Here is a 12,662-nt window from a genome sequence, read left to right as displayed (position 1 = left end):
TTATAACTAGGCTCAAACACATCTCTATTAACCAAAATAGGAACCATTACAATCAACACGTTTTTGCTGATGAAAAATAAGTTTATTCCTGTAGTGTAAAAGTCTGTGCTTTGGAACTCAAACTCTTGGAAAGCATTTTCTGCATCCTGCTGGTTGTGGGAGCATTTTCCCTGCAAAAAGTTGTCAAGATGCTTGAAGAAGTGGTAGTCAGTTGATGAGAGGTCTGATGAATATGGTGGATGAGGCAAAACTTTGTAGTGCAATTCGCTCAACTTTTGAAGCATTGGTTGTGCAGTATGCAGTCAGGCATTGTCGTAGAGAATTGGACCCTTTCTGTTGACCAGTGCTGGCTGTAGGCATTGGCAGTTTTTGGTTCAGCGCATTGATTTGCTGAGCAAACTTCTCAGATACAGTGCTTTCAACACAGTTCAGAAAGCTGTAGTGGATCAGACCAGAAGCAGACCACCAAACAGTGACCATGACCTTTTTTGGGTACAAGTTTGGCTTTGGGGAATGCTTTGGAGCTTCTTTTCTGTCCAGCCACTGAGGTGGTCATTGCCAGTTGTCATATAAAATCCACTTTTCATCACATGTCTGATCAAGAAATAGTTCATTGTTGTTGCATAAAATAATAGAAGATGGCACTTCAACAATTTTTTAAAAAATTTCCAGTCAGCTCATGAGGCACCCACTTACTGAGCTTTTTTGCCTTTCCAATTTGTTTCAAATGCCGAACGACTGTAGAGTGCTGAAGAACGTTAAGTTCTACAGCAACTTCTCGTGTAGTTTAAGAGGATCAGCTTTGATGATTGCTCTCAATTGGTCATTGTCAACTTCCAATGGCCGGCCACTACGCTACTCATCTTCAAGACTCTTGTCTCCTTTGCAAAACTTCTCAAACCACCACAGCATTTTGCATTCATTAGCAGTTCCTGGGCCAAATGCGTTGTTGATGTTGCGAGTTGTCTCCACTGCTTTACAACCCATTTTGAACTCAAATAAGAAAATCGCTCGAATTTGCTTTTTGTCTAACATCATTTCCATAGTCTAAAATGAATATAAAATAAACAGAAAGTAATAAATCATTAGCAAAAAAACATAAAGCAAGAAATGCACATTTCTTCTATAACTACATTTATATAAGAATATTTGCCAATATCAGATGGCAAATTTCAACAATGCAAAACCACAATTGCTTTTGCACCAACCAATACTTGTCTCTGGCAGGTGGGATTTGGGATGTCATACATTCATTGTACTTTTATGTATATATCAATTTAAAAAATAACAGTTAAGCTGCTTTCCCCCCCATTAGTTTGGTGGAGCAGTTCCTTGTAGTCAAAGTTCCACATTATAACCTCTATAATTTTTGCTATTTTCTTTTTTTTTTTTAAGATTTATTTATTTCTCCCCCCTTCTCTTGCCCACTCCCCCACCCCCACCCTGGTTGTCTGTTCTCTGTGTCTATTTGCTGAGTCTTCTTTGTCTGCTTCTGTTGTCAGTGGCATGGGAATCTGTGATTCATTTTGTTGTGTCATCTTGTGTCAACTCTCCGTGTGGGCGGCGCCATTCTTAGGCAGGCTGCACTTTCTTTAACTCTGGGCAGCTCTCCTTATGGGGTGCACTCCTTGCTCATGGGGCTCCCCTATGCAGGGACACCCTGCGTGGCACAGCACTCCTTGTGCGCATCAGCACTGCACATGGGCTAGCTCCACATGGGTCAAGGAGGCCCGGGGTTTGAACCGCGGACCTCCCATGTGGTAGATGGATGCCCTAACCACTGGGCCAAGTCCACTTCCCTAATTTTTGCTATTTTCTTATGTTTAATTAGCACCAACTCCAGATTTAAGGCATAAAAATAAACTGAAATTGGTAATGTAGATACTTTTCACAGGCTGCATCATTTTTGCTAGTTAGTGGTAGATGAGTTGGTCTGGATAATTGTGAGTAGCTTTGGCGTTTTCATTCTGCATTCTGGTCTCAGATCAGTAATAAGCCCATGAGCCTGCCTTCTTCAAAGAGCATAGGCCCTATGATGTGCTCCCTCCTGTCTAACTTCAGGTGACTCAGGAGACCTGGGGGCTCCCCTTGGTTGATCCCCTTGTTGCTGCCTGGGGCTACCCAGGCAAAGAAATGTAAATTGTAAACATTGGGGTCAGGTGGGAGGTCTTTAAACCTAAGTAAATAATTAAAGGACACATCTAGGGAACAGAAGCAAAGTGTTGATGTTGGGGAATGGTTAGGTTTCAGAGAAGAGGCTTGAAAACTGAAGGAGTTTATAGAATGACAGAAAGGTCGTTCAGGTGATGGGCAAGAGTTTATATCCAACAGACCAAATGTAGACATCATCCTTGTCCCTCAGGCCTTCAAAATGTGTGGTTGGAAAGTTTAATTCATTCAGTTATCCCAAAATGGACAAGATTCTTAAAATTGTTTATCCAGGCAATTGTTTATCTCTTCCATTGTTTGGAGATAGCAGTCTGATGTTAGCAGGGCTGAAGGCATCTGAGTATTTGAGTCTTGAAGCTTCCAAGGTGGCTATTAACATAACTTTGGGCAGGAGGCCTCTTCACAAGGCTTCATGGCAACTGACTTTCCCCAGGGTGAGTGATCAGAGAGGAGAGAGCAAGCAAGAGGCCAAAGTGCTTTTTATGGCCCAGTCTCCTAAGTCATCACCACTTCTGCTTTATTCCGTTTATTAGGAAGTCACTAAATCTAGTCCATATTTATGGGGTGAGGAATTAGTCTCTACATCTTAAAGGAAGAGGTATCAAAGAACCTCCACACATGGAAGAGTAACAGTGATGGAGCCAACAGTCCAACTTCTTTGTAGATGTGTGCAAATCATTCTCCTTTGCCAACTTGGGATCTGCTAGAGGCAGTCCTCAAAATCCCATTGGATTGCTTGAAATTTATCCAGGACTGATCAGCCTTTAGGATTTCAGTGGCAGCAAAGGATATAAGAAAGTTCAGAGAGCTTCAGCTGCTACAGAATGGGTTGTGGGTGTAGGAGTGCAGCACATTTATGCAAATCCAGCATTAATAACAGATGAGTTGTTGACCTCTTTGTTGTCATTCTTGGAGTTTGTGTAGAAAGGTTAATACAAGTTTAAGGAGATTTGGAGAGTTGTAAAAACATCATCTGGTGGCATAGTTCGAAACCAAATAATTGGTAATACACAAAGATGATGTTGAACAAGTTGGCTCTAACTGATGTGGGTTGGTAGGGAGGATGGGTTTGGTAGAGAATATAAAGTTCATCATGATAGTAAGGTTATATCCTGCCAACAGGTTGATGACATGGCCATTTTATAAAATGGAGTGAGAGACTTAATACAGGATACCTACATCTGAGGAGTTTTTGTGGGTCCAGATGGGTTGCAGCTCTTCCTCAGGACAGTCCTCAGTCTGAAGACAAATGTCTCAAATATAACACAGGGCCTAGTGCTATTAAGTCACCAGAAGAAAAATGAAGCCCGCCAACTTGGTAAGGCAATCTACCTCCCAGGAACCATTAGGATGAAGTGGTATGATTTAGGTCAGAAATTAATTTCTGTCTATTCTCAGGAGTTCTCTTGTATCTATATGTGGTGCTGTGAGTATTGAAAATACCTAAACCTATTGTTACCTTGGACTCCAGAGTCAGTGTAATATGATGTGCAATTTTTCCATCAGAAATACTTGCATGTTTTAAATGTCTTGAATTCCTACTACTGACTGGCATTTAGCCGGTCAAAAGATATTTCATGCCAGTTTCTGTTTAAGCACTGGGAATATAACCATTAAACCCTCGAGGACCTGGTGTTCTGCTTTTGGGGAAATTATGGAAAAAGACAAGTGATTAATTTCAGAATGTGCTAAGTGCCTTGAAGGTAAGAAAAAGGATGATGTCCACACCCAGGCACGGCATTTGAATCAAGACCTGAAAGATGAGAAAGTTCCAAGCATTGGAAAAAATGGAGGCAGAATGAACAGTGCTAAGGACCAAAGGTAGGACAATGCTATAGCAGTAGACAAAAAGCCAATGTGGGGAAGCAGATTTGGCCCAATGGATAGGGTGTCCACCTACCACATGGGAGGTCCAAGGTTCAAACCCAGGGCCTCCTGACCCATCTGATGAGCTGGCCCGTGCGCAGTGCTGATGCATGCATGGAGTGCCATGCCACGCAGGAGTCTCCCCCATGTAGGGGAGCCCCATGTGCAAGGAGTGCACCCCATAAGGAGAGCAGCCCAGTGCAAAAAAAGTGCAGGCCTGCCCAGGAATGGCACCTCACACATGGAGAGCTGATGCAGCCAGATGATGCAACAAAATGAGACACAGATTCTGGGTGCTGCTGACAAGAATACAAGTGGGCACAGAAGAACACACAGCGAATGGACACAGAGAGCAGACAACTGGGGCAGGGGGAAGGGGAGAGAAATAAATAAAAAATAAAAAAGCCAATGTGATGGAAATATATTGAATGGGAGTTAGTATACAAGATAACATGGGAGAAGTAGGGTGGTGTGGTAAATTAATGATGGCTGCAAATTCTTCCCTATTACTACTGTTGAGTGGTGGAGTCTAGTTCCTACCCCCTTGAATCTGGGGTCTGTTGGGATCAAGGCATCATGGGCTATCAGATCAGGGAAATATAATCAGGAATCCACCCAACTGCTACATGCCAGGGTCTTTAATACGGCCAAGATGATAACTGTCACATGGCCTCCCAAAGAACTTGTACCAAACAAGGTATCTGGAAGGCCAACTTAAACATGTCTTCTTTCCAGATTCTGGAAAATCTGATGTATTCTATGGGCCCAGAAGACCAGTCTAGACTACATTGATTCTAAATTGTTTGGAATCAGAAAAAGTACAAAAGCCCCAGATAGTGACTAATGTGACAACAGTCCTGACAAGTACAGTCACAGATTTTCTCCCACCAAATCACAAGGGCCTGCAAAGAGAAGGTAGGTAATCTCTATTAGCTGGTTGGCCTGATCTGAGGGAGGTCACAGATCGTGTAGTAATTGGCAATATGAATTATGTTCTAGGATGGTGCTGTCCAATAAAAAGATAATGCAAGTCACACTTGTAATTTTAAATTTTCTAATAGCCACATGAAAAGTAAAAAAAAAAAAAAATCAGATGACCTTAATTTTAATAATACTTTCTTTAACTTAGTGTATCCAAAATATTATCATTTCAAGGTATGATGAACATAAAAATATATTAATGAGATATTTTACCTTTTTTTTTTTTTTTTTTTGATACTTTTTTCAAAATCTGATGTTTTGCTCTTACAGCACTGTCTTAGTTTGGACTAGCCACACTTCAGGTGCTTGGTATCCAGATGTAGCTAGTGGCTACCATATTGAATGCACAGCTTTAGGAGGTTAATACTCCTCAACATATCATGATCTTTACTTAGTTCCACTGTTTTCGATTCCACCTCTCACTTCTGCCCAGGCATACTTGTGGTTATTGAGTCCAGACCTTGTCTGGGGTTCTGTCTGGAAACTTATTTGTCTCTATTGCAGTTCCTCCTGCATGTTATTAAGCTGTAGCTCCTCTGTTCTGCTTTAGCCATTCACTTACTGTCTTCTAGATAGTTCTGGAATTTTCCCACCTGCTGATGCCTCTTTCACTTTTCTTCATTGTTGAAGCTTTATACCTTCTAAAGAAATTACTGTCATTTTAGTGGGTTTCTAGGAAGAGAATATAAACACATTTTCTCAGTCCATCAAAATAAATCTACTCTTTTAAAATCCCTTACTCCTTTATTTAAAAATCCACTGTTTCCTCAGCTGTCAGTTTTTCTGTTTATTGAGTTTGGTGCTTTATATAAAAATTGATATATTAATATAACACAATTGATATTCAGAGGTATTCAAGCATAGGTTGCATCTGAAAGAAATGAAACTATCTTGGAAATTACATATTTTAAGTAAAATGACTTCAATAAAATCATGGAATCATGGGCAAAATAACAGAATAGACTTTGCTAACAAGCAAATTAGGGAGCTATTAGATTAGGCAAGAAATTATTCCAGAATATAATACAAGGAAATAACACACTAGTGCAGGGGTTCTTAACCAGGTGTCCAAAGATTTCAGGGGCCATGAACTTGAATAGAAAAAATAAAAAATATTCTTGTAAGGATGTGTTGGTGCAGGTGTGATATATTCATTAAATAATACACAGCATAGTGTGGACTTAGTAAGGCATCTGTGGTTTTCACCTAACTGGCAAAGGGGTCCATGGAATATAAAAGGTTAAGAACCCCTGCAGTAGTATATATAATTGATACTGGGAAGTGGCTGTGGCTCAACTGATAGAGCATCTGGCTACCATATGGGAGGGCCCAGGGTTCGATCCCCAGGGCCTCCTGACCCATGTGGTAAGCTGACCCATGCACAGAGCTTCTACGTGCAAGGAGGGCCATGCCATGCAGGGGTGCCCCCATGTGGGGGAGCCCCATGCACAAGGAGTGAGCCCTGTAAGGAGAGCTGCCCTGCATGAAGAAAAGTGCAACCCATCCAGGAGTGGCCCTGCACACACGCACAGCTGACGCAAGATGATGCAACAAAAAAGAGACAGTTTCCCAGTGCCACTGAGGGTGCAAGTGGGCACAGAACATGCAGCGAGTGGACAGAGAGAGCAGACAATGGGGGGAGGGGAAGGGGAGAGAAATAAAATAGATTTTTAAAAAATTGATACTAAAAGGGAGAAAGGATCTGACATGTGGCTAATGGGAGTGTCAGAAACAGGAGTGCTGATACAATGATGTGTGTGTGTGTGTGTACAATAACTCAAAAGGAAAAAAAATCAGAAGAAATATTCCAAAGCTGGAGGAAAGATATTACATTTTTACTGAAAGGTCATAGTGAATGCTTGGTAGAATAAAAAAGATTTTCATCTAAATAGAGAATGGTAAAATTTCATTTGAAGATAAAGAGAAAATCTTGTGTTTCAAGAAGGGAAAAAGAGAAGCAGACTTGGCCCAGTGGTTAGAGTGTCTGTCTACCACATGGGAGGTCTGTGGTTCAAACCCCAGGCCTCCTTGACCCATGTGCAGCTGGCCCACACGCAGTGCTGATGCACGCAAGGAGTGCCATGCCATCCTGGGGTGTCCCCCACGTAGGGGAGCCCCACGCGCAAGGAGTGCACCCCATAAGGAGAGCTGCCCAGCATGAAAGAAAGTGCAGCCTGCCCAGGAATGGCACCATACACATGGAGAGCTGACATAAGATGACGCAACAAAAAGAAACACAGGTTCCCGTGCCTCTGACAACAACAGAAGCAGACAGAGAAGAAGATGCAGCAAATAGACACAGAGAACAGACAAGTGGGGTGCAGGGGAGGGGGAGGGGAGGAAGGGAGAGAAATAAATAAATCTTTTAAAAAACAAAAATAAAAGCATTTTTATTATTTGGAGAGATGGTATAAATACTGGTTAACTCAATTCAACTTTTAATAGAGGAATTTCAGAATCAGTGTTTGTAAACCATTTTATTTTGTGTTTATTTACCATGGTTTCTCATATTTTTCTCCTTCTGTTCTTATTTTGTTAGATTGTTTTCTTTCCTTTAGTGTAGTGTTTCTCAAAGGGTGTGCTGTTGGGCATTTTGGGTGGATTACTTCTTTGCTAAGAAGGATTAATTTGTACATTGCAGTGTGTTTGGCATCCCTTTCTCTGAATAGTAAATGCATCCCCCGAGTCCTTAAGTCAAGCAAAAATCATCCCATACATTTCCAAAATCTCATAGGTGAACCATTCCCATCCTTTGTTCTATAATTGGGAAATGGGAGCCCCAATGACAATTATTCCTGAACTTTTCATTTATTTTTTAACAAACATGTTTAGGTTTATATTCAGGTTAAAAAAGAACTCTAAGACTGGATAAAATGATAAGATTCCAGTTATAAGTATGATAACCATATAAATATAAGAATATATGAATTTAAAACCAAACAATGAAAAATGCATACAAAAATAATTCTACTGAAAAGAAAACAAGTATAGTTATCACTAAAAGTTAAACTCAAGGTGAAAAATATAACACACTCAAATGTTGATAAAAATTATTGTTCCATCAAGAAACTATGATCGTCATGAAATGTATATACCTAATAACACAACCTTGAAAAATATAAAGCAAATGTGATAAAGATATATGAGGTAGATTACTAATTTACAATTATATGAGAGACTTTTTAGTAATTGACAGATTCATAAAGGAAGATATAAGTAACCATGTAGTGAATGTGAACAGCACAATTGTAAGTTTGGTCTAAATATAAGTGTTTGTATATCTCCCCACAAAGAATACACACTATTTTTGAACTGCTATAAATGTTACAAAAAATTAACCCTGCATTAGGTAAAAAATTAAAAATTTTCTTAATATATTTTTTAAAATATAAGAATGTCAAATTAAATTAACTAATCTTTCAACTCAGAACTCTATGTGAAGAAGAGAAGAAGACTAAAAAAGGAAAATTTTAAGAAGAAATTAATGACAAAAAAGTAATAGTTGGCAGTAAAATGAAAGGTCTTTTTTAAAATATTAGAATATAGGCAAAGCTTTAGAAGAAAAAAATACATGCAAAATACACTCAAAAACACACTGATAACAATTAAAAATATAACTTCAGAAACAGTTAAAAATATACAGCAATGCTATGCAAAATATTTACTATCAATGAACTTTAAAATCTACATGAAATAAATGAATTTGTAATACATTATTTCAGAAGTGTTAGAAAGTGGATTCAAGAAGAGCTAGTAAACCTGAGTAGGGTAATAACCAAAAAGAAAATAAAATGGTACTCTAAGATCTGTTTTTTAAAGAAATCTGTGCCCAGATATTTCTATGACAGTTCTATCTAATATTCAAGGAAAGTGTAATTCCCATGGTAATCAATCCCAAGCATAGAAAATGAAGGAAAGCTTCTCAATTCATTCTATGAGGTAGTATAACCCTAATAGGAAAACTAGTCTAGGATAAGAAATGTTTGCAAAGTTTTCTGCACATAGGTACAGCTAGTTCTTACTTATTAACATGGATTCAAAAACCTTAAATAAAACCTCAACAAATCAAATTCAACACAGAACCCAAAGAATAGTGATCACTATCATAAGAAAATCATGACCAAATAGGGTTTATCTTTAGTATTGGAAAGATAGTTCAACCTTAGCAAATTGGTAATGTGATTCTCTACATTGCATATTAAAAAACAAAAACCATTTTGCTGTCTCAAATCTATAAAATGATTTTACAGGTAATAAAATCTATAAATTGTTTTAAGATCTATTTTAAAACAATTCTTGGGAAGTGGATTTGGCTCAATGAATAGAGTGTCCACCTACCACATGGGAGGTCGAGGGTTCAAAATCAGGGCCTCCTGACTCATGTGGTGAGCTGGCCCACTTGCAGTGCTGATGTGTGCAAGGAATGCCCTGCCATGCAGGGGTGTCCCCGCATAGAGGAGCCCCATGCACAAAGAGTGCACCTTGTAAGGAGAGTTGCCCTGTGTGAAGAAAGCTCAGCCTGCCCAAGTGTGGCGCTGCACACATGGAAAGCTGACACAGCAAGATAATGCAACTAAAAAAGACACAGATTCTGGGGGCTGCTGACAAGAATCCAAGTGAACACAGAAGAACACACAGTGAATGGACACAGAGAGCAGACAATGGGGAGGAGGAGAGAAATTTAAAAATCTTTAAAAAAATAAAACAATTCTTAGCAATTTAGGAATTGAAGAAAATATTCTCAACTTTTGAAGGAAATATCAAAGCCTTCTATAAACATTCTACTCTTAAATAATGCACATAGGCCCAAGCTGGAACTACATTGCCAAGCCTCGGGTCAGCGAACCCATACTTAATTTAATTACTGTTTCTTGCAAGTCCTGGACTTTCCCAGAAACAGGAAACCTAAGACTAACCAATCACAGTCTACTGGTTCCAATTTATCTTATGTGTCCTGGCTCCTCTGGCTTGTCATTAGCCAAGTAAAGATAATATTTTGATACAGCCAATGGGGCCATTTATACTGCTAGCTTTATTGTTGGTTGTATAAGACTCTCTCTAGAAACACTTTCATTGCTTTTTAAAAAATAATTTTTAAAATTGTCCTTTTAGGAATACATAGATCACAAAAAAAAATCTTATATTAAAAAACTTAAGAGGTTCCCATATACATGCCCCCACCACATCCCACTCCTCCCACATCAACAACCTCTTTCATCATTGTGGCACATTCTTTACATTTGGTGAATACATTTTGGAGCACTGCTGCACTGCATGGATTATGGTTTACATTGTAGTTTATACTTGCACCAGTCCATTCAGTGGGCTATGGCAGGATATATAATGTCCAGCATCTGTCCCCACAATATCATTTAGGACAACTCCAAGTCCCAAAAATGCCCCCATATCACACCTCTTCTTCCCTCTCCCTGCCCTCAGCAACTACCGTGGCCACTGTCTCCACATCAATGATACAAGTTCTTCCATTGCTAGAGTCACAATCCTTCTTTAGTAGAATACCAGAAAGTCCACTCTAATCCATATTTTATTCCTCCATCCTATGGACCCAGGGATGGTGATGTCCAGGCCACTTCTAAATCGAGAGGGGGCTTAGACCCCACAAAGTGATGGATGTGATTCTCCTGCTTGCAGTTGTAGGCACTCTCAGTTCCCTGTTGTGGTGGTTGCCCATCTTCACCTCCCTGTTAACTGACCTGGGTAAGTCCAACAAATCAGAGAGTAGGAGTTGCAACTCTGATGAGGTTCAGGGCCCAGCTGGCACATGGCCAGTCCAGAGATTCAAGTCTCCTGAGTATACACCAACCCCAGCACCAATCACAAGTTCAGGAAAAGTGACAGAAGAGGCATGTGTAGAAAGGTCACATCTGAGTCCAACTCCATCACACTCAGGAGCACAAATTCCAAAGTAGGGCCCACTGACAAGGCACTGAACTCCAGAGCCATCTGCCATGATCGTTGAATCTGTGTGTCTCCATAGCCCTCAGGAGCACCAATACCTGGGTTTGTATCTACTTTGGCTGTCTCTGGGATCCTGCTGAGATGTGCATAAGCACAACCCCTCTGATGAACTTCCAACTCATTTTGAAGTCTCTTAGCCATGTAAACTCATTTGTCTTTGCCATTTCCCCCTTTTGTTTAAGGTCTTTTTCTAGTGGCATCATCAGCTGGTGATTGGTAGTAATCCCTTGGTGCCAGGGAGGTTGATCCCCAGGAGTCATGTCCCACACTGGAGGGAAGGTAATTCATTTACATGCTGACTTTGGCTTAGAGAGTGGCCACATTTGAGCAACATGGAGGCTCTAAGGAGGTAACTCTTAGGCTCCCTGCAGCTCTAGGCCTAGTTGAAACTACTTCAGGCACACAGGCTCATAAGCATGGTCATCAGTATCAAGGGTTCATCATTGGACCATCCTTCTTCACTAGTCTTTGCCCTTGTACTTGGAGGATTGTTATTGTTCCACTGGGGAATGTGACAGAGCTCCCCTGGCTCGGAACTCAGCACTCCCTCAATTGTCGTTTGTAACTCTAACTACTATGAAAATACCCAACAAATATCTGAACATTTTTATGTACCGTATATACATGCCCTGGAGAACTCCCTCCCAACCATGTGCCCCCCATTAATAACACCCCACACCAGTGTTCCTCCCCTACCATAGTTGAACCCATCTGTGATCCAAAAATTCTTCAAAAATGAAGCCTAATATTTTGCCAAATTAAAATAGTAGGAAAATGAAATAGTAATGAGAGTTTAAAGATTAGAAACAGAATACATACTAAATTAGAAAAACTAAAACAAAGTAAAAAAATAAATAGGGGTATTAAAAATGAAAAATATCATAAAACTTTATTTTTGACATTTTGCCTTTCATCACTATAATAGGTGTTGCCCTGTATGTACAGTGGCAAGGTAATTTCTTTCATTCCTTTCTCAGTGTCTACATCTTTTTCTTTTTAGTTTTCAATTTTGTCTCCAAAAAAATTTAGATCACAGTAAAGTCACATATACAGTATAGGGGAACCCATGTATCCAACATCGAACCCTTTTCCCCCTTTCCCAGCAATGATCCTTTTACATGTTCATGTTATATTTACTGCAGCTGATGTATAGAAATTGGAACATAGCTGCCATGGTTCCATTTTAGTTTACATTATGGTTTATATTTTAGACTGCACACTTTTCTGAATTTTTAGTTACATTATGGTTTACATTTTAGACTATACACTTTTATAAACTTTTGGTGAAATTTAACCTGTCCTATATCCATCACTGCATGATCTTGTGGAACATTTCCATTGACCCCCAATTACCCTTGCTTTCATCTATTCTATTTCTCACTCCCCCTCCCCTCAGGGCCCACAGTGACAGCCAAGCTTCACTGCTTGAAGGACCAGATTCACAGATACTTGCAACAATGCTGAGGGCTTGACACACTAGACTGCCCCCCCCCCCGCCCCAATTGGGAGCTATCAAATCTCTCAAGAGACACCCTTCCCTATGTATGAGAACATCAAGCTTCTCCAGGATGGGGTACATCTTCCCACTCATTGTATGGGTCTCTACCCAATGATATAACACACTATGACAAGATGAGCACTCACACACTCCCTAGAAGCTTGCCCCT

The sequence above is a fragment of the Dasypus novemcinctus genome, chromosome 18, assembly GCF_030445035.2.
Source record: "Dasypus novemcinctus isolate mDasNov1 chromosome 18, mDasNov1.1.hap2, whole genome shotgun sequence".
Classification (NCBI taxonomy): Eukaryota; Metazoa; Chordata; class Mammalia; order Cingulata; family Dasypodidae; genus Dasypus; species Dasypus novemcinctus.
Note: the sequence above shows the minus strand (reverse complement) of the source record.